The sequence below is a fragment of the Hyaena hyaena genome, unplaced genomic scaffold (assembly GCF_003009895.1).
Source record: "Hyaena hyaena isolate Hyena2069 unplaced genomic scaffold, ASM300989v1 scaffold_1584, whole genome shotgun sequence".
In the NCBI taxonomy this organism is placed as follows: domain Eukaryota; kingdom Metazoa; phylum Chordata; class Mammalia; order Carnivora; family Hyaenidae; genus Hyaena; species Hyaena hyaena.
In genome coordinates this window covers 46,510-68,810 of record NW_024082220.1, presented here as the reverse complement: position 1 = coordinate 68,810, position 22,301 = coordinate 46,510, and the positions used below count along the sequence as shown (strand labels likewise).

Below are 22,301 nucleotides of genomic sequence, written 5' to 3'. Positions count from 1 at the left end.
CCATCTATATACACGGGCTATTTTAAAACTGTGCATGACATCCTAGAGATGTCTATATTCCTTAATTCCTAATTATTATACAAATGTGTTTACCTGAACTCAATATTTCATAATTCAGTGATACTCAATGGATCTTTCATTCCCTCTAGTCTGTGTTCTTTATGGAGTGTAAATCCAGTCTTTAGTTCTCCAAGGAAAAATGCTTCAGAATTCTAGAAACTACTCATTTGTGTAACTGTGGTTACTTATTAACTTAACCTACTAGATCTATCAATATGTAGGTTGTAACCTAGAGATTCCTTAAAATACCTTGATTCTTTCATCCTATCTTCATACATTATTAACCACATAATATAATGTAACACCAGATCAAGCTGCTGTCCTGACCAATTCATACACATGTCCCTTGTGTATGAATAGGGGTCCTTCTGCAGTGCAGGGGGCAGGGAGAGTCATGTCCTGCATAAACGTAGGTGCTTAAGTGCTCAAAATTAATATATCAGGAGATACCAGGATGGTTTGTTTAGCCCAGTGAAAAATCTGAAGGCCAAGATTTGGATTCGGGAAAGCAGGAGTGAAGCATAAGGAGTAACGGACAATGTGACAATAGTGCTTGTGCTTGCACATCTAGGGGAATATGATTGTGGCAGACGTTAAAAGCATGACCTTGCAGAAAAAGAAACAGGTTTAGCAAAAGGCGTAATATTGATGCATACTCTAAAAATGATACCATGGGCATGAAGTAAAAAGTGGAAAACATTCAACAGGTAGACAGCTGGGGGTTATAGGAAGACTGTCCAGTTATATCTATTTCAGTATTGAAATGTCAAACTAAATATCCCACGAATTCTACTTCTAGGTATATACTCAATAGAATTGCATAATGTATACATGTTCCAGGAGACACATACTAGAATGATTTCTAAGGTTGTTTACTAAGAGAGAGTGAGAGTAAGCTTGTGAATGGGGAATGGGCAAGGAGAGAGTGTGAGAGAGAGAATCCCCTAAGGTCTCCACACTATAAGTGCATTGCCCAGTGTGAGGCTTGAACTCATGAACCGTGACTTCATGACCCAAGCCAAAATCGTGAGATATTCAACTGACTGAGCCACCCCAGGGCCCCAAAATAATGTATCATTATAGAAAGGGTTATGGTAAGGGGCGCCTGGGTGGCTTAGTCGGTTAAGCGTCCGACTTTCTCTTAGGTCATGATCTCGCGGTTCGTGGGTTCGACCCCCGCTTCGGGCTCTGTGCTGACTGCCAGCTCAGAGCCTGGAGCCTATTTCAGAGTCTGTGTCTCCCTCTCTCTCTGATCCTCCCCTGCTCACGCTGTCTCTCTCTCCTAGAAATAAATAAAAATATTAAAAAAAAAAAAAAAGAAAGGGTTATGGTAAATGAAGTTAATGATATTTCTAGGACTAAAGCAGGAACTTAAAAAAAATGTTCTCAAGATATCACAAATTCTTAGTTTAAAGAATGCCATAGGATCAGATGGGGGGCTCTGTCAGTTAAGTGTCCGACTTTGACTCAGGTCATGATTGCAGGGTTATGAGTTCAAACCATACGATACGCTCTCTGCTGACAGCTCTGGAGCCTAGAGCCTGCTTTGGGTCTGTTTCTCACTCTCTCTGCCCCTACCCAGCTCAAGCTCTCTCTCTCTCTCAATACAAATAAATATTAAAGAAAAGACATAACTGTAACCAAGGAAAATATGTGTTATAACAAAGAGATATCACCGCAAGCATGACAATGGCCAAAATCCAGAACAATAACACCAAATACTAGTGAGAATGTGGAGCAGTAAGAATTCTCATGCACTGCTGGTAGGAATGCAAAATGCTACTCCTCTTTGGAAGAGTTCGCACGTTCGTACAAAATTAAACTCTTTAATATGACGTAGCAATCATATTCCTTAGTATTCACACAAATAAGTTGAAAATTTCAGTCCACATAAAACCCATCCACAAAACAGAAAAGTATTAAAATTTCTATGGAACAAAAGATCCCGAATGGCCAAAGCATCTGTAGAAAGAAGAACAAAGCTAGAGGGATCACATTCCCTGATTTCAAATTCCCTGACTACAAAGCTGTGATAATTAAAACAGTATGGTATTAGCATAAAAATAAACACATAGACCAACAGAACACAATAGAGCCCAGAAATAAACCCACACGCATGGTCAATTAATTTACAACAAAGGGGACATGGCAATTCAATGGTGAAAGCACAAACTCTTCAATAGATTCTACTGGGAAGACAGGACAGCAGACTGGACCACTGGACCACAGAATGAAACTGGACCACTATCAGACAAATAGCATACACAAAAATTAACTCAGAATGGATTAAGGACTTACACCTAGGACCTGAAACCATAAAAATCCTGTTAAATTAAGATAGAGGGTAATGAGCTCCTTGAAACATGTCTGGTCAATGATTTTTATTTATTTGGAGGTGGGGGGGAGTCTCAACACCAAAAGAAGAAACAACAAAAGCAAGATAAGTGGGGTTGTATCAAACTAAAACATGTCTACACACTAAAGGAAACACTTTTTCAGTAAAATGAAAAGGTATCCAAGGTATCCTACTGAATGGGAGAAAACATTAGCAAATTTTCCAAAGGCATAGAGATGGCCAACAGGACCATGAAAATATGCTCAATATCATTCATCATCAAGGAAATGCAAATCGAAACCACAATATCACTTCACACCTAATATTACAATGGCAGTTAGTTAAAGATAGGAAAAAACAAGCATTGTTGATGGTGTGGAGAATTATTTGTGTAGCCAAGAGAACTACTGTGTGATCCACCAATTCTACTGAGTATTTATCTGAAGAAAACAAAACTACTAACTTGAAAAGATAGAAGTGCTCTGATGTTCACTGCAGCACTATTTATAAGAGAGGAGATATGGACACAATCTAAGTGTCCACTGATGGGTGAATGGATAAAGATGTGTATATACAACACAATATTATCCAGCCATAAAACCAAATAGAATCTCGCCATTTGTGACAACAGAGATGGACCTTGAGGACATTATGCTAAGTGGAATGAGACAAAGACCATTACAGTATGATTTCTCTTATGTGTGGAATCTGAAAGAAACAAGAAGCCGTTAGATACAAAGGCCATATTGGTGGTTGCTATAGAGATTATGTTGGTTGTTGGTTGTTGCTACAGGCAGGTAGTTGAGGCATGGTGGCACAAATGGATGAAGGTGATCAAAAGTTTAAAAAGATTAATGAGGGATGCCTGCCTGACTCAGTCGGTAGAGCATGCAACCCTTGACTTTGCGGTTGTGAGTTCAAACCCCACTCTGAATGTAAAGATTCCTTAAAATCAAAAATTGTTGCTGCCTCTTGAGTTCTTCAAACAAAAACTCCCCCCAAAATATCAATATGGTGCCTGTGGTATACCAGGAATGCAATAAACATCTGTGGAATGATCCATGTTTTTCCTACAGAAAAGCTAACTAGAGATATCAGTAAGTTGTGCTGTATTTACACTATATCCACTCTGGGGTTTTCACTTTTTGGAATTATCCACATCATTACTTCCTCTCAATTAATGCACAAGGGAACGACCCTAAGAAGCCAGGATGGCCAAGGAAAGAGATAGACTTTACTTTATTAGACAGATACTACATTTTGTTTGTCTCAGGAGACGTTCTCCCAAGGATACAAAATGGAAATGGAAAGTGAATAGGTCCTGGGGTCTGCACTACAGAGGCCTCAGCTCTGACCTGTATGGAAGGAGAATTAAGAGCTATCAGTAGGAACAGGAAACTGAAACTTTTATGATCAAAACAAGGGCTCTCAAAAGAAAATGCAAAGACATAAAAAGTAATTACCAACTTCTGGAGGGAATTTATCCTCACCCAGGGAGACCAGGTTCCTGTAGTTCTCTAACATCACGTCCCTGTACAACGCCTTCTGAGCAGTGTCCAGGCACTCCCACTCCTCCTGAGAGAATTCTATGGTCACATCCCTGAATGTCAACTGTCCCTGAAAGGAAAACACATTTGACCAAGTGGACAGGGAACATGTTCTTAAAGTGACACAAAACAACAGAAGCACAGATGTGTAAAGACTGACTCGGCTGGAGTCAATTTTCTTTAATCCATGTAAGGTAATTCTGAGCGAGTTATAGTTAACATAAAATTAGCTATTTTAAATTACCATTAGGGGGCACTTAGTGCATTCACAACATAGTACAAACACCACCTCAGTCTAGATCGAAAACATTCTTTCAGCCACTAAGGAAAGATTTTACCCATGAACAGGGGCTTCTTTTGCCCCGTCCCTGGCAACCACTAAACTACTAATGCCTTTTCTCTGTGGATTTACCCATCTTGGATGTTTTCACCTTAAAGGAAAGATATCCAAAATGTGACCTTTTGCATCTGCCTTCTTTCATAGATTCATGTTTGGGGTTCATCCATGATACATTATGTATCAGGGGCATATTTCCTTTCTTCTGACTGCAGAGTATTCCATTGCAGGGCTAGACAATATTCACTCAACTACTGATGGGCATTTGGTTGTTATCAACTTTGGCTGATATTAGTAAATTGCTATGAACTTTCCAGTATAAGTGTTTGGATGCCTGTATTCAATTCTTTTGGTTCTACCTAGAAGTAGAATTACTGGGTCACATGGTTTAATTTTTTCAGAATCTGCCACATTCTTCCACAGCAGCTACATTTGTACAGCAATGTGTCATGCTTCGACTTTCTCCACATCTTTATTCTTGTTGTTGTTTTACAATAGTCATCCTTTTGGATGTGAAATATTATCTCATTGTGGTTTTGGTTTTGCATTTTATTAATGACTACTTTAGTTACCAACTGTTTGTTCATGTGCTGGTTTCAATTGTGTATCTTCTATGGAGAAATGTCTATTAAAATCCTTTGTCCAATTTTCAAGTTGGGTTCTTTGCATTTTGGCTGTGAATTGTGTAAGTTCTTCCTTTATTATAGGTTCTAGACCCTTAGGACATATGTGATTGGCAAATTATTTCCTCCCATTTGGTAGATTGTTTCACTTGTGTCATAATGTCCTTCAGTGTACAGACATGAACAATTGAGATGATGACCAATTTCTCCACTTTGTTGTTTTCTCTTTTGCTTTTGGGATAATGTGTAAAAATCCACTGCCAACCTTAAGGTCATAAAGATGTACTCCTATGTTTTCACTGAAGACTTTTATAGCTTTAGCTCTTAAATTTAATCTGATTAATTCTCAATTGATCTCCTTATATGGTAAAAGGTAGTTTCAATTTCATTCTCACATGGATATCCAGTTATGCCAGTATCATTTAAGAGACTATTCTTTTTCCACTGTCTGTTTTCAGCACACAGATACAAAAGGAATGGATTATAGATGTATGGGTTTATTTACGGACGCTCAGTTCTATTGGTTTGATCAGTATTTCCAGCCTCTGTTGCAATTATACTTTTGATTACTCCAAGTTATTGTCAAAGGTTTGATGTCGGGAATCGTAGGTCCTCCAATTTCATTTTCTCACATTTATTTGCCTATATGGCATCCTTGCCATTTCAATAGGAGTTTTAAAATCAGGATTCCCATTTGGGTAAAAAATGCTGTTGTTATTTTGCTGAGGACCGCATTACTCTTTATATTGCTCTGGAGAGCCCTCCCGCTTTATGGTCTTCCAAGCTAGAAACACAAGGAAAAAAATTTTTTTAATGTTTTATTTCTGAGAGAGAGAGAGAGAGAGAGATAGCATGAGCAGGGGAGGGTAAGAGAGAGAGGGAGGCACAGAATCTGAAACAGGGCCCAGGCTCTGAGCTAACTGTCAGAACAGAGCCTGACATGGGGCTCAAACCCAGGAACCCTGAGACCCTGACCTGAGCCGAAGTCTGATGCTTAACCAACTGAGCCACCCAGGTGCCGCGAAAAACAAGAAAATCTTGACATTTATTTAGGTTTTGTTTAATTTTCTGAAGCAACTTTTGTAGTTTTCATTGTGTATAAATCTTCCATTTCCTCGATTAAATTTATTCCCATTTGTTTTCTTGCTCTTCTAAATCAAATTGTTTACTTACTTTCCATTTGTTGATTGCTACTATACAGAAATGCAACTAAATTTTGAGTGTTGACACTGTATTCTGTAACTTCAATGTATTCACTCATTCTAAGTCTGAGGATCTTTATTTCTAATAGGAAATCATGTATCCTATGAATAGAGATAGCTTGATTTCTTTTCCCATTTTGACGCATTTTATTTATTTTTCTTCTGTATTCTCTGGGTAGAACTTCCAGTAGAGTGTTGACTTCTAGGTGGGGGCAAATTGGGGCACATTTGTTCTGTTCTTGGTATTAGGGGAAAGTTTTCAGTTGCTCACCATTGAGTAGAAGTTTAGCCATGGAATTTTTTTTTTTTAATGTTTTATTTATTTCTAGGAGAGAGAGAGACAGCGTGAGCAGGGAAGGGTCAGAGAGAGAGGGAGTCACAGACTCTGAAACAGGCTCCAGGCTCTGAGCTGGCAGTCAGCACAGAGCCTGACGCGGGGCTCGAACCCACAAACCACGAGATCATGTCCTAAGCGAAAGTCGGACGCTTAACCGACTAAGCCACCCAGGCGCCCCAAGTTTAGCCATGGAATCTTAATACACTTTTTTAGACTGAACCGGTTCCCTTCTACTCCACCTTTTGAGTTTTTGTTGGATGCAGTTTCTGTATATGTTTGCTGAGTCTAGCTAGTTTACCAGGTTCCTCACTGCTTTATTATGGATGTCTAGTTGTTCTATCCATTGTTAAAAAGGTAGCATGGAGGTCTCCAACTAATAGAGCAGAACAATCTCAATGTTTACTTCAAAAACTTAGGGGCTTTGTAGTTATGTGCCTATTATTCATAGTTGTTTTATCTTCTTAATGGACTGGCCCTTTTTTCAATATATAATGGCCTTCAACATCTTTGGTAACAATTTTACACCTTACAGTCCAATATCTGTACAGCTACTCAGCTAGGTTTCATTACTTCATGCATGGAATATCTTTTTCCATCCTTCCATTTTCAACCTACTTGTGTATCTAAAGTAAGCCTTGGAGCGCCTGAGTGGCTCAGTTGCTTAAGTGTCTGGCTCTCGATTTCAGCTCAGGTCATGATCTCACAGTTTGTGTGTTCGAACCCAACATTGGTCTCTGCAATGGCAGTGTGGAGCCTGCTTGAGATCCTCTCTCTCCCTCTCTCTCTCTCTGCCCCTCCCTCTCATGTCCTCTCACAAGCAATAAATACTTTGAAAACATAAAGTGAGCCGTAGGCAGACATAGAGTGGAAGCATTTTTAAAAATCCCTTTGTCTTTTACTGAAGGTTTTAATTTATTTGCATTTCAAGTTGCTAATGGTAAGAATTACTTCTAACATTTGCTGCTTGTAGGTCTAATATTTTGTTACATAATTCCTCCCTTCTTTGGGTGTCTGTGTGTACATACCTTTTTGCTTGTCTTTCAATTTATTTTTCTGTATACTTTCAAGTTATTTTGTGAGTGGTTATCTTGGGGATTACACTTTACATATTAAACCATTAATATCTGAATTTCAGGTGATGTTAACTTAGCTTTAATGGTATACAAACAAGTGCTGTTATACAGTCTCCCTTTATGTTGATGTCAAAAACTACTTCATTAAAGATATGAACAGCTGTTTCATACACTCAAGAGCAGATTTTTCTTATTGTTTTACACTTGTCTTTTAGGACACACGGGAAAAAATGAGTTAGAAAACAAAAACATAATAATTAGCTTTTACATTTACTAATGTAGCTACCATAACTAGCGTTCTTTATTTGTTCCTATGGCTTTGAAGTACTACTGTTTCCATCCACTTCAGCCTCAAGAACACCAAGTGGCATTTCATGTAGGCTAAGTCTGTAAGTTTTTGTTCATCTAGGAGTCTCTAAATTTCACGATCAATTGTGAAGTATAGTTTGCCTTGTAAAGAATTCCCAATAAGTTTTTTTTTTTTTTAATCTTTCAAACTTTAATACCTCAGGAGACTGCTTCCTGGCCTCCAGTTTCTGATGAGAAACAGGCCATTAAACTTACTGAGAAGCCCTGTACACAAGAAATTGTTTCTGTCTTGCTACGTTCCACATTCCCTTTTTGTTCTACAAAAGCTGACTGAGTGTATAACTGCCCGATATCTGCATGCATTTGACCTAGTTGAACTTCACTGAGTTTTTTGGATGTGTATGTTCTGTTTGATAAATTTGGGAGGTTTTCAGTTCTTCTTTCTTCAAATGTTCTTTCTGCCTTTCCCTCTAGAACTCCTATTAGGTTTATATGAGTATTCTTTATAGTGTCCCAAAGGTTTCGTTGTCTCTGGCCATTTTTTTTTTGTTTTCCCTTTTATTCAGCTGATTCCCCTCTCTCCTCCGCACACTTGACAATGTCAGTTACTCTATGCTTATGGTTCACTGATGCTTTATTCTTTTTGTCCATCTGCTGATGAATCTCTAGTGAATTTTCAACTTTTCAACTTCAGCATTTCTATTATATCCCTTTGCTATAATTTACCTCTTTATTGATATTTTCTATTTGTTAAAACACTGTTCTCCTACATCTTAGTTTTCTTCCATATTTTCCTTTAGCTGAGGATGTTCAAGACACTTGATTTAAAATCTTTATTTACTAAGTGGAATGTCTGTGCTTCCTCAGAAAGATCAATAGCCTGGTAGTCATGCTTAAAAGATGTACAATCTTAAAATATCCTTAGATATCTGTATTGAAATTGACCTGGTCAGAAACAGCCACCATGGCATTCTTTGAAAACAGTAAGAATTTGTAAAGGACCCATGTGTCTTCATTTATTTATTTATTTTTTAAATGTTTTATTTATTTTTAGGAGAGAGAGAGAGAGACAGCATGAGCAGGGGAGGGTCAGAGATAGAGGGAGTCACAGACTGAAACAGGCTCCAGGCTCTGAACTGGCAGTCAGCACAGAGCCCGACGCGGGACTTGAACCCATGAACCGTGAGATCATGACCCAAGCGAAAGTCGGACGCTTAACCGACTAAGCCACCCAGGCGCCCCACCATGTGTCTTCATTTAGAGAATGCTCCAATGAGGATCTAAGAAAGCAGTTATCTCCTATTTACTAACATGAAAACAACTTCAAGTCATGTGGTATGTAAATATTTCAATTGGCAGAGTAAAATATGATGAAACATTTACTGAAGAATATATTCTAAAATCATATTACATTATCTAAATGCACATTTAGAAAATTTGCACTAAAGAGAACATCGGTTCCTGATGAAGAAAATCAGTGATGGTGGAAGATATTACAGGGAAGAGGATATTTTACTTCTTAGTTTCTGAATTGCATTACTGTATGGAACTGAACTACAACAACATATACTAGAGGACTTCAAAAACACACACACACAAAAATAATAAAATCTAATAATTATTTGTAAAATTAAAATTGATCACCAGTCTCTCTGATGACAGAAAGTTTTGCTCTTATGTTTGGCTAAATTATAAACATTTCTCTCTAAAATCTGGGCAGCATTAAGAGTCTCTAAATGAACACCATGGTCTTTATGGAATGGATGTGCTATCAATTATATAGAGAACACTTACTGTTATGTGGGGAAATAGGTTCAAGAATCCCTTATATTTACATAAATGGGTTAAGAAAGCATAGGTCAGAAAAGACGCCATCATGGGGCAAAATCACCCGAGGTTAGCTAGCGAGATACTGTAATGGGATCAGGAGAAACCTGTACCACCTGCAGGAAATTACTTTCCATCTGACACCAATCTACTAATGTACTCTGATCATAAACTCCACTTGTCCTTTGCTTCTTACACACACAGGTTAATGATTACTCTCTGATGATCTTCTCCACATTCATGTGTGTATGAGTTTGATTATGTTTACGAAGTGTGTAGTATCTTTTGAGCTAAATAAATATGGAGCCGAAACCCCTGATCAGGGCTCTTGTCTCCTCCTGGATATTAGCCTCTCTTGTAATCCATTCTGCATCTGCTCTCTTGCTGGAAAGAGAGAACTCCAGGCTCACAGTCTTCACCAGACGATAACCCCGATGGGACAGAAGTCAACGTGATAAAAGCCGAGGTGACAGAATTCGATGTGATAGAAGGCGTTGTGAAGTCAATGTGATTAGAAGAGCCAGCGTGACTAAGAAGTCCACGTGACAGCAGGAGACGAGGCTAAGAAGCCAATGTAACTCAAGGACTGCAAAAAGCCACAGAACGACTATAGCTCTAAAAACATAAAAAGTACAATCTCTCCTGACAAGTAAGAGAAAAGAGAAATTATACTAGGATTTGCTGTCACGGAACTTTTGAGAGCATTATTATAGGAAACTCCCTATCCCTAGAACAGAAAGAACACATTCTTTTTTTTTTTTTTTTTTAATTTATTTCTAAGAGAGAGAGAGAGACAGCATGAGCAGGGGAGGGTCAGAGAGAGAGGGAGATACAGACTCTGAAATAGGCTCCAGGCTCTGAGCTGGCAGTCAGCACAGAGCCCGACGCGGGGCTCGAACCCACGAACCGCGAGATCATGACCTAAGCGAAAGTCGGACGCTTAACCGACTAAGCCACCCAGGCACCCCAGAAAGAACACATTCTTATAGCACTCCTTAAATTATTAGGATTATCCAGCAACACTGCTCTTGGTCCCCTGAGCAAGGAACCCTAGACCTAGACTTTTGGGAATGAATAGGAAAAACACTAAGGCATGGCATAAGGAAGGTGTCAATGATCTGCCTGAGGTTATTCTTACATGGTCTATGGTCCCTATGGCTATTCTCCCCCTGAGTGCGGATGATGTTTATGAAAATATAAACCCACTCAAAGTAAATAAAAACTTTGTCCATGGAACCTAAACCTCCCTATTGTCAGCCAGCCCCTTCAGCACCCCAAATCCAGAGAACGACAACTACCCCTGCCTCTGGGAAAAATCTGACCTTTTAATTAAAGGAACATAAGATTCCCTCTGAGGACATCCTTACCCCAATGCAACATCCTATTAAGAATGCCCTTACGGTGTTTACTGATACCAGGAAACCTCACAAGGCTTTTTGCCTTTGGAAAACTGGAAAACACTTGGGAACATATATTATGCACTGGACCAGGTCTACCCAATATTCAGAACTGTAAGCCATATTATCAGCTATAGACACTTTTCTCAATCCTTAAAGATGGTCTCCAAAATATCAAGGAGCAAAGAGCTCCCAGTTCAGATTTCATCACCAGTGTTCCAGGTAAAAATTAACCACGGGTGACAAAGTGGTTTAGGTGGACCCAAAAGTACGTCTGTTGGCTTGAAATAGACCTGTTTACCAAAGGTCAAATAAGCTCATGTTATGACTTTAAGTAATTGTTAACTTTGTGTTATACTTTTCATGAGTAATTGTTAAGGTAGCTTTCAAAGGCTTTAGTAACCCGAAAAGTTTTCCTGGCATGATAAATTAGGACTGAATTTGTCAGACAGCTAGGCCTTTTCTAAATAGGATGGGATACTAAAGCATTAATTACTAAACAAGCCTAACCTGCTTTCATCTTCTTTTTGCAGAGAAAGTAAGGATATTTGGGTCTGATGGTAAACACAGTTGGTGCTTTATAACTTTCTGAGGTTTTTTCTTTTCTATTTTTTCCCCATTTTTTCCCTTTCATAGTTTATTGTCAAGTTGGTTTCCATATAACACCCAGTGCTCATCCCAACAAGTGCCCTCCTCTATGCCCATCCCCCCCTTTCCGTCTTCCCCCATCAGCCCCCAGTTTGTTCTCAGTATTCAAGAGTCTCTCATGGTTTCCCTCCCTCCCTCTCCCCAACTATTTTTTCCTCTACACCTCCCCCATGGTCCTCTGTAAGTTTCTCCTGTTCCACTTATAAGTGAAAACATATGGTATCTGTCTTTCTCTGCCTGACTTATTTTGCTCAGCATAACATCCTTTCTGAGGCTTTTTTCTAACAAATTTCCCAAGATTTAAATTGTAAATGAAGTCTTTTTACCAATTAGGCTTCTTTACTATGTTAAGTTACTCTGGAAGCACTGTCAACAAAATAATAAACCTTAGGTTCCATCTGGGGAAATGCTATAACTATTCAAGATATTATATGCAATTCCTAGTTTTAATATTTTTTGGTATAAGGTCATCACTTGACAATCAGATACTTGAGCGTTATGTGCCACAGAAATAACTGAATTTCCTTGTCAACTGCATTAGACCTGTTAACCATGTCCATTTTTGAGTCTTTTTTGTCCTAGCTTTCTGACTCTTGTTGTTGGAAGACTTCTTCATCACTATAATTTCCAGTAGACAGATGATCCATTCTACTCAAGGATGCTGTTTCCCCTGAACAGTCTTTCCCTTTCCCGTAACTCTGCTATACCTACCCCAACGTACCAATGCTGACCCATAGCTAGGGACTCTCTACATCCCTATTCAGCAGGAAGAAGTTACAGAAGAAAAGAACATCCACCCTCAGCAACCCTGAAGATTTTAAGGGTCAAACTCTTCAGGGGGGAATGATGTGGGAAACAAAGGAAGAAAGAAATGGCATAAAAAAATTAAAATTGCTTACAATCCACAAGGCCAAGCAACTGTAGAATGAGCAAGCACATAATAAGCTTAAAAATATGTCAAGAAAACAAAGAGTAGGAATTACCCATGGCTGTCTACAACCTCAACGTCTCCTCAATCGCACTATGATTGCTCTTAAGGTTCCAAATCTTGACCCTCAAGGACAAACCACAGCTAAGCTATGTTCTTGTAAATTATGTTAACTCTCTCATCATATGGTGCTGGTTCAAACTTCTCACTAGGAGCTGAGGATATGCTTGTGTCCTTTCAGATTCTGGACGTCTGTGGATTCCCTCTCTGTTGGGGAACCCATATCATGGCATGGGGGAGACCCCTGGAATCTTCCAATCAACAGGACTTCCCGAGAATGACTCAGAATGGCCAACCACCACTCCAATTTTTCAAGATGGAAGAAGTCTCTTCATTGACTCCTCATCCTGAAGTCACTCTACAAATACAATTCCTAGTCCCTCATATAACATGGGGAAACCTTAAACGCCTGTCTAACCAGGCCAGCGTCCTCTTACAACACAATGGTATTGCATATACCCCTGATCTGCATCAGACAGTAATGATCTCCATCACTGGTATTCATTACAGGCAAAAGTGCTTCATAGACATCTTAATCATGGGGATCCTAGCCACAGTTATAGCCTCTGCTACCGCTGCTGGAATTAGTCTTCAGCACACTATCAAACTGCACACGTACTGAACCAAGTTATGCTCAATACTACCAAAGAGCTAAGAAGCCAAACTTCTATAGGCAAATAATGGCACCCCTCGAAGCCCTTATGGCTGCTGTCCAATTTATAGGAAAAAAACAAAGGTGCTAATCCTCCTTTATAACTCTGTGAAGCAGATGTCTCTTTTGATGTCACTGCATAAGCACCCTCTAAACACCGAAAGAGGATTAGGTACTCATCATTACAGTCCTCACACACAAATTTGAGATGAAAAAACCTAAAGGGGAAACTAGGGGGAAATAGTTCAAGAATCCCTGACACTTATATAAACAGGTTAAAAAGCTTAGGGCAGCAAGCTGCCACCACAGGGAAAAGCACCCAAGGCTAAGTCATTAGGTAAACAAGAGCTTAGGGCGAAAATCTGCCACCATGGGGCAAATACCCCTGAAGATGCCTCTCGAGATACTGTGATAAGATCACAAGTAACTTGTTATATCACCTGCAGGAAATTATTTTCCATCTGATGCCAATTTATTAACGTACTCCAATCACAAACTCCACCTGCTCCCAAGACCCTTTGCTTCCTACACTCACAAGTTAATGATGGTTTTCTCCACGTTCATGTGTATAAGACCTTGTTTTCTTCACATTTACCAGCTGTGTAGTATCTTGTGCGCTCAATAAATACGGACCTGAAACTCCTGTTCGGAGCTTTTGTCCCTAGAGGAAATTAACCGCTCGTGTATTGCATCCTGCATCTTCTCTCTTGCTGGACAAGGGAGAACTCCAGAACCATAGTCTGTGATAATGTTAGACAAATAGATTGATTCTACATTTGAAACTAATTAGGTTAATAAAACAAAACACCCTCCCTATTTCACATGCCTACTTTCAACGTTCCATTCTATTCCAAAGTATTAATATGATGGAGTCAGAAGCACAATGACTCCCTTGTTTTAACGTCAAAACACATTTATAAAATCGGATGAAGCAAATTCCTGTCAGTCTGATTTTCCAGGGTTTCTCAGGTACTTGTGCACATTAATACATTACTTACATATATAATCTCTGTAATCCTGATTTATATAAGGTAAAAAGGGATCCAGAAGGGGTCTCTGATGAATCCTTACTGAAGACACCACACAGTCTACTCCCCATCTCCAGTCCTTGCCTGCACAGAAAATCCTTCACAGCATGACCACCTAAAAGTAGCCGTTCCCCAAGTTCCATGTCCCTGGGCCACAGTGAGATGAAATGAGCAGAGATAAGAGGAGACTGGGACAAAGCCCTGGGTGTGATTAAACACTATATGTAGGACACCTCTGAGACAGAGAAGATTAACAAGTCCTAAGTGTGACATTTTAGGAAGAAGAACAATTAACGAAAATAGGACTTTACCTGGAAAAGAGCCATTCTTCCTTTTTTCCCTCTTTTTCTGGTCTTCTTTCTCAGGTAAGGTTATATTGTATGACAAAAAGTATGTTTCTTAATGTTTAGAATCAACATAACCCCACCATCTGTCACAATATACATATGGAGAGAAACTTGCTTTGGGAAAAAGTCCTTTGCTGCCCACTGTAACAGGAGGGATGCGGGGACAAGAAAGTCCTAATATGGAGGCCAACAAGTGCGTTTTTTACCCAATTCTTCACAAAGCCCTCCCCTACTGCTCAAACTTACACAACTGCATCGTCTTGTCTACCTGGCACTCAACCAAAGGTAATGGCCTCACTCAAGTTCTTAGCTCCTCCCTAGGAAGCCAGCATCCAAGGAATGATTGATGCAGGACACAGAAGCCTGTTCATGTCATCAGTATGGACCAACTCTTAAGGGCCACCCCAGCTCCAGAGCTCCCTGTAAGAGGGTTTAATGTCAAAAGATGACACAATCAAATTTTTAAGATTTAGCTATGACACCCAGACAGGGTGGCGGTGACGGAGGCGTGCTTATGTCTCTGAGACTATGCTCCTGCCTCTATCTTAACAATTTTCAATATTTGTGGAAGTAGGTCACATTGTGAACTCCAATTATAACTGCACACTCTCTCCTTGAAAACCATCAATGACAAACACACATCTAATTTTAAAATCATTTGAAGGATCTTATTAGCTCAGGTTCAGAATTCTTGGTTTATCATTTCATGTTACAGGTGGGTGCTTTGTTAGAGGAGGAGTTACTTTACCAAGTTACCCTGAAGAAGTCTGAGTTGACTGAGTAGAAATGGGTGTAAGAAAATTCTGAAAAGGTGGCCTGGACAGATTTAAGTAGAAAGGGCTTGTTCTAATTCCAGATTAACTTTCATATTCCTGAATGAGAGAAGCTTCTCTCTCATCAGTTTAATCAAACCCCAGCAATTAATTCTTCCTTTCCAGAAAAACTGTATGAAATTACAAATAGTTTCTAGCCCTGGAAAACATGAAAAAGGGTCACCTGTAGGGACGAGCTCTGAGCAATCTCTGTATTGTGAATGGATGGACTCTACCGGAACAAAGTTCCACATCTATCCGGACCATCCTACAACATCTGTACAGAAAAGACAAAGGGGACTTGAAGGGCCATCTACTTCACTGAGGACCTCAGCTAAGTGCTTGGTAATTTACAAATTGACTTAAGGAAAGAAGATATTAAATTAATATTAATTAAATTAATATTATGTTAAATATATTTATATATTTAATACACAATTACAAATTATATTAAGTATTAAATTAAATTAATATTACATTAGCACACTAGTTTTTCAGTGTTAAAGGATTATGAACATCATTAACGGATGTGTAACGAAATACTATAAAGTTCTTTACGAGACATCAAAGAATAGTTGAAACGTATGACAGAACAGAAGGCATATAAAACTCAAAATCTGAACAATAAAATTAGGAGGGGGATAATTAGGAAATTAAAAGGCTATACAATGGATTCTGAGATTAACGTCAATACAAGGGTGAGGATACATCCAATTTAGAAAAGAATGCCATGAGCCACAGAAAAGAGGGGAGAGGCAACCGTACTGTTAACAATGGTCACTGTAAAAAGCACCATGTGGTTACAGAAAGTCTTCCCCCATCAACTGACTGATCGACCTCTGATCTCTAGAGGAGTGGGGGTTGCAAATGGAATTACCTTTTGATGCAACACTTAGAAAGTGCAGATGCCTCAAACATCAGGTTTCACAACTCTCCATCTTTTCTGCATAACTGAAAAAATTCACCAAATTCTAGATTAACGAGGTCATAGAGCCACAAATCAGTACTTCACAACTTACTATCCTGAGTCCTCACTGGCGTTTGGGTCCTGTGCGGCGTCTGAGACCACTGCGTGCTTTCTTCTCCGTGTCGGTCTCTCTGTGTCCTGGTCTCCATTCAAGCTTTTCTCCATTTCTGAGTCCCTCCCTCACTACCCCTCCAGCAGTCGGACCCCACTCTGTCGCAGCCTGTTTCAATCCCCGCCGTTCTTTCTCCTCAAATTTTCTGACGACCCTCCAACTCCGCAGATCTCGGCGTCTTCCCGACATCTGTGTCCCCACCCTGCCTTCCCCCGGCGAGGCGAAAGGCCTGCATCCACCTTCCGAGTGACCCCTGTGCCCGACGCAGTATGGGGTGGGGGCCGGGGGACACTCGGGAGTCAGAGGAAGGTCCCGGGCAGGAAAGTGACCGGCAAGACGACCGGGGTCTGCAAGGGCCAGAGGCAGAAAGGCTTGGCCCGAACCTGCCTCGGAGCGATTTTAACCAAAAACTACCACAGACCCCCGGGACCCGCCCCGAACGGAAGGACTCGGAACACATTACGGCCACGCCGCGAGCGATGAAAGCGAGGAGACCGTTCGAGGACTTTACCTTCCCAGGCGCCCCCGAACCTGCGGTGGAGGCGGGCTCTGAGGAGCGCAACCGCCGGTGCGAATCAAAAAACGGAGACTCGCTCACCCGAGTGAGTGCACACGTTGCTCTGGGGCATCCGCTTCCGGGTGTGCAGAAAATGGCGCACGCGCGTGCGTCGCGGGGCGGTGCCGAAGGGGGTCCCGGACGCACGGGTGGGGGCGGGGTCTGGGCGGCCTGCCTTAGGCCCAGGGCAGCGTTGTCCGCCTGTCCTCTGCCGCTCCGCTCATCCTTCCTGCCCCGCGCTTTCGGGTTCTACTTTTGGATTCCTTCCAGTCCCGCCGGTGTGGTTTGGAGCCAGGCTGGGTGCAACGTTAGGGAAGGGTGGGCCGCGTCTCTTGGGAGCCGCGGTGTTTCACAAGTTGAGTACAGTACCCGGAGAAGCGTTTTGTTTTTAGCTTTTTGGTGTGTTTGGGGGAACATTTTTAGCGAGAGGTGGAGATGCGCTCCAGGTGGGGAGGCGGAGCAGTGCGGGGACCTTGGGTCGGGGGTCCTCGTGGGTAGACTGAGACCCTGAGATCCTGACCTGAGGCAAAATCAAGAGCCCCAGGCTCAGCCAATTGAGTCACCCAGGTGCCCAGAAAAAAAAAATAATAATAACTGATCTTTTTGTCTTCTGTTTCTAAATGCTTAGTGTCAAGCGCAGATAACAGAGCTTCTAAAAGGTGTACTTTTTCAGAGTACTTTTCCTAGTACTGATAAAATACTGGTTTTGAAATATTTCCAGAACATATCATAAGGATGTCTGTTCTTCATGTGAATAATACAAGCAAATGGTAAAACTAATTTTTCTCATTTTCAGCAGCATCTTATAAACTCTTAAGAATTTTTAATGGGAAATATGCAAGTTAATAGCTCCTCCTTTGTTCCTGTGGGAATTCTGAAAGTGGTGTAGGCTGGATTAGCTTTTCACACCGTCTCTATTATGTGACTGCCCCTTCCAATGCTTAAATCTCTGCAAGGAGTCAATTAAAAAGCGACTACACATTGTTTAACAGTTTACAATAGTTTATAGGTATCTTGTCATTTTAGGGAGTTGTGTATTCCTTCTGCAGCATACAGAGATGACCCTGGACACAATAAGGTCAGGGCTCCAGAGAACAAAAGGGCTGATTGTTAAAACAAACCATGGAACGATTAGGGCACACGGAGTCAGCACCCACCAACTGGGATTTTCAGAAAGAACAAAGTGATATGAAAAGGTGGAAAAGAGAGGTTAAAACGACACAAAGGTGCTTACCAAGACAAGGATGCCTTGGATAGCCCTTCCCTCCGGGGAAATTCTGGAGATGTTGTTCCTGTGAATGAGCTGAACCCACTGCTTGTATCTTAAGAGCTTGAAAACTAGGGAGATGCTGGCCCAGATCATGAATCCCAAATGCCTGACAGGAGGGAAGGTTAAAAGTACGGTAAGTGATGATTGTGTGATCTTGTTATTCAGCATCCCCAGTCATATTTCTATGTGATGTTTTCACTGTTCAGTCACAAGAAGAGAGAAAGTGGTATTTACCAGCAAGTTACAATCAAGCAGCTGTTTGTTAGGCCTGGAGAGCTTTTAAGTTCTATCATCTTGGAGTTCCTGTGGCCAATCGTGATGTCCTGCAAGACACTCAAGAATCAGGTGGTGCCAATGGATACACCACTGGTCACTCTGAGCTTACAAAAACAAGTTGCAACAAAAATCAATGAGGATGGGGGCGCCTGGGTGGCTTAGTCGGTTAAGTGTCTGACTTTGGCTCAGGTCATGATCTCACAGTTTGTGGGTTTGAGCCCTACGTCTGTGCTAACAGCCAGCTCAGAGCCTGGAGCTTGTTTCAGATTCTGTATCTCCCTCTCTGACCCTCCCCTGCTCAAGCTGTCTGTCTGTCTCTCTCTCAGAAATAAATAAAACATTAAAAAAAAAAGTCAATGAGGATGTTTCAACCCAAATAATGTTGCTGAGCGACTTCATTAAAGAGGATGAATCCGAGTTTGGGTAGTCAGGTGCTTGAGAAGCAGGACTTAGGAAGGAATTTAACCATTTTCAGTATTTTCCCAATGTTTATTTTCTTTTGAGAGAGAGAGACAAAATGGGATGATGGAGGGGCAGAGAGAGAGGCAGACACAGAATCCGAGGCAGGCTCCAGGCTCTGAGCTGTCAGCACAGAGCCCGACTTGTGGCTCGAACTCCGGGATCATGAGATCATGACCTGAGCTGAAGTCGGACGCTTAACTGACTGAGCCACCCAGTTCTAACTTCACTGATCTAATAATCTGTTTATAAATAACATTTCATGAGGATAACTATACTTATTTTGGGCTTTTTTTTTTCTTCTTTTGGTTTTTTTTTTTTTTGTGGCTATTCTTATTGTTCAGTTTTCTGTAACATTCTTGCAGTAACATTGCTAGTTTGAAATAACTAACTCATCATGTATCAGGATCAAATTAAATTTATAGATTAGCTAACCTAGAATTAACCCTTTTATAAAATTGGGGTTTTTTTACCCAAGAACATGATGTAAATTTACATTCATTTATTTCTTTCATGTATTTCAAGAATGTGTTTTTTTTCCCCCATATAGGCTTTACATATTTTTGTTAGATTCATTCCTGGTTAGTTTATTTCATTTTACTTTTTTTTTTTTTTTTTTTTTTCTAGGAGAGAGACAGAGAGAGAGACAGTGTGAGCAGGGGAGGGTCAGAGAGAGAGGGAGTCACAGACTGAAACAGGCTCCAGGCTCTGAGCTGGCAGTCAGCACAGAGCCCGACGCGGGGCTTGAACCCACGAACCGCGAGATCATGACCTAAGCGAAAGTCGGACGCTTAACCAACTAAGCCACCCAGGCACCCCTCATTTTACTTTTTTAAAGCTATTTATCTGTTTGTTTCTGTTTGTTTATTTGAGAGACAGAGAGAGACAGAGACAGAGAATCCCAAGCAGGCTCCATGCTCAGCATGGAACAAGACACAAGGCTTGATCATATGACCATGAGATCACAATATGAGCTGAAATCAAGATTGGGACATTAACCGACTAAGCCCCCTATGTGCCCCTATTTCATTTTATGTTATACTTTTGTAATTGCAGATCCTCCTACTGAAACTCATAAATGACTCTTATGTTGTACATAAGCTATTGTATAAACATATCTTATGTATGGGGGCACCTGGGTGACTCAGTTGGTGGAGCCTGCCATTTTTGATCTCAGGATTATGACCTAAACCCCATCTTGGGTATAGAGATGACTTAAAAATAAAATCTTAAAAATATTACCCTATAGACAAAAAGGCTATTGTTTTTGTATATCAATACCATAACCTATTGTCTTACTGAATTATTTTTCAAAGTGGATTTTTCTGTGAGTTCCTTTGTGTTTCCAGAGGTATACTTGTATCATCTGCAAACACAGTTTTCTGTCTTTCTAATTCCTATGCCATGTTAAATGCCCTGGCTAAACCTGCAACTCAATGACAAATTAATAGAACAGGTGATCATGTCATTTTTAGTGTGGTTTCTGGCCTTAGTGGAATATCTCTAGCTCTTCCCTATCAGAAAGATGCAAACTTTGTCAAGTTGGGAAAGATCCGAAAGAAATTCCTAATTTCGAGGGTTTTAACAGGCTTACCTGATGAATTCTTCCAAATAATGTTTTTGTAACTATGAATAAGATTGCTTGATTTCTGTTCATAATATGATAAAGTATATTAATGAACTTCCCAAAGGTGAATCATTCTTGAATTCAAGACACAAATTTCTTTGCTCATCATATTTTTATATATTTTTCAGGGGTTTTGGCTATATTTATTCTACGTAGTACCATCAGTAGGAAGAGGTGACATCTTTTTGTGGTATTCTTTTTGGTATAGACTTTAGGATGTTTAAGTATCAGAATTTTATATGACTTCTATGGGGCTCCTGGGTGGCTTAGTCGGTTAAGCGTCCGACTTTCGCTTAGGTCATGATCTCGCGGTTCGTGGGTTCAAGCCCCGCGTCGGGCTCTGTGCTGACTGCCAGCTCAGAGCCTGGAGCCTGTTTCAGTCTGTGACTCCCTCTCTCTCTGACCCTCCCCTGCTCACGCTGTCTCTCTCTCTCTCTCCTAGAAATAAATAAAATATTTAAAAAAAGAAAAGAATTTTATATGACTTCTAAAGATAACTTGGAAATTTTACTTCCTCTTTAATGATCTTGAATTGAGTAAGTAGCATTAGTTTATCTGCTATTTAAAAGAATGGAAGAATCTGGCTGCTAATCTGATCCATGTGCTTTTATTTATGATGGCCTCTGATAAATGTCTTCCTTTTCTCTATGGATTTGGTATGTTTAGATGCCCTTTCTTAAGTCAATTTTGGTAAAATGTATTTTCCTAGAAAATGTCCACGTTATACAGGCTTTCTAGTTAATTTGTTTTGAGTTGGGGAAGTGGGACAAATAATCTTTAATCTCACTTACTGAGATCATGTCCTTTATTTGAATTTATTGAAAATTTAAAATGGATTGCAGGTATTAAAATTTTTTTAAATAGGAAATGCTTGGGTCATTTGTAGGATTCTTTCTCTGTGCCCATAAATTAAATGGTGGTGGGACTTAGGTCTGAGTATTAACAAAAAATTAGATTAGGGTAGAAGAAATTCTCAGGAGAACACAGAATCCAATAAAGCTGGTCTTTCATGGCTCAGACCTCAGCATTTCCTCCTTCCATGTGAGACCCTGTCTTCTTCCAGGAACAATGGAAAATTGAAGTCTCTCTCAAACACTCCAATGGTCCCTTTGGATATACTCACTAGAAACTTCAAATAGATCTTGGGAATTAAAATTTTTCAGAACTTCTCATTCCCCAAGTGTTTAACTATCATTGTCACTACAGCTGACATGAAGATTGAAATTCTTTGGGGAGGTGAGGTCACAGAATCACTAACCTATATCTCAAGGTTTGGCTTCCTCCCTCCCACACATGCTTTGCCAGCTACTTTACACCTAGTTCCCAGTCCTGGAGGCGGGGAGGAGTCTGTGAGTATCTTCTAGTTTAGTCTGAAAGCAGAGTCTCTAAGGTTGGGAGATGCAGCAGGAATCTGAGTCGGTGAGCGTGTCTGGGAAAAGAACATTACTGCACAGGCTGAGCTTCTGAGAGAGATGCTAAATCAATGCATGACTGCTGCTAATGTAATTTAAC

At 40.3% G+C, this 22,301-nt stretch overlaps 2 long non-coding RNA genes across 2 annotated transcripts; both read right to left on the bottom strand.

The window, feature by feature from the left end:
• Positions 1 to 4,089: 4,089 nt before the first annotated feature.
• Positions 4,090 to 14,739, bottom strand: LOC120226103. The gene is made up of 2 exons (XR_005526939.1): positions 14,675 to 14,739; positions 4,090 to 5,686 (listed from the first exon to the last, which is right to left on the bottom strand). It is a non-coding gene; the product is annotated as an uncharacterized LOC120226103 (long non-coding RNA).
• Positions 14,740 to 15,712: 973 nt separating this feature from the next.
• LOC120226102 lies at positions 15,713 to 17,234 on the bottom strand. The gene is made up of 3 exons (XR_005526938.1): positions 17,113 to 17,234; positions 16,400 to 16,473; positions 15,713 to 15,799 (listed from the first exon to the last, which is right to left on the bottom strand). It is a non-coding gene; the product is annotated as an uncharacterized LOC120226102 (long non-coding RNA).
• Positions 17,235 to 22,301: the final 5,067 nt, after the last annotated feature.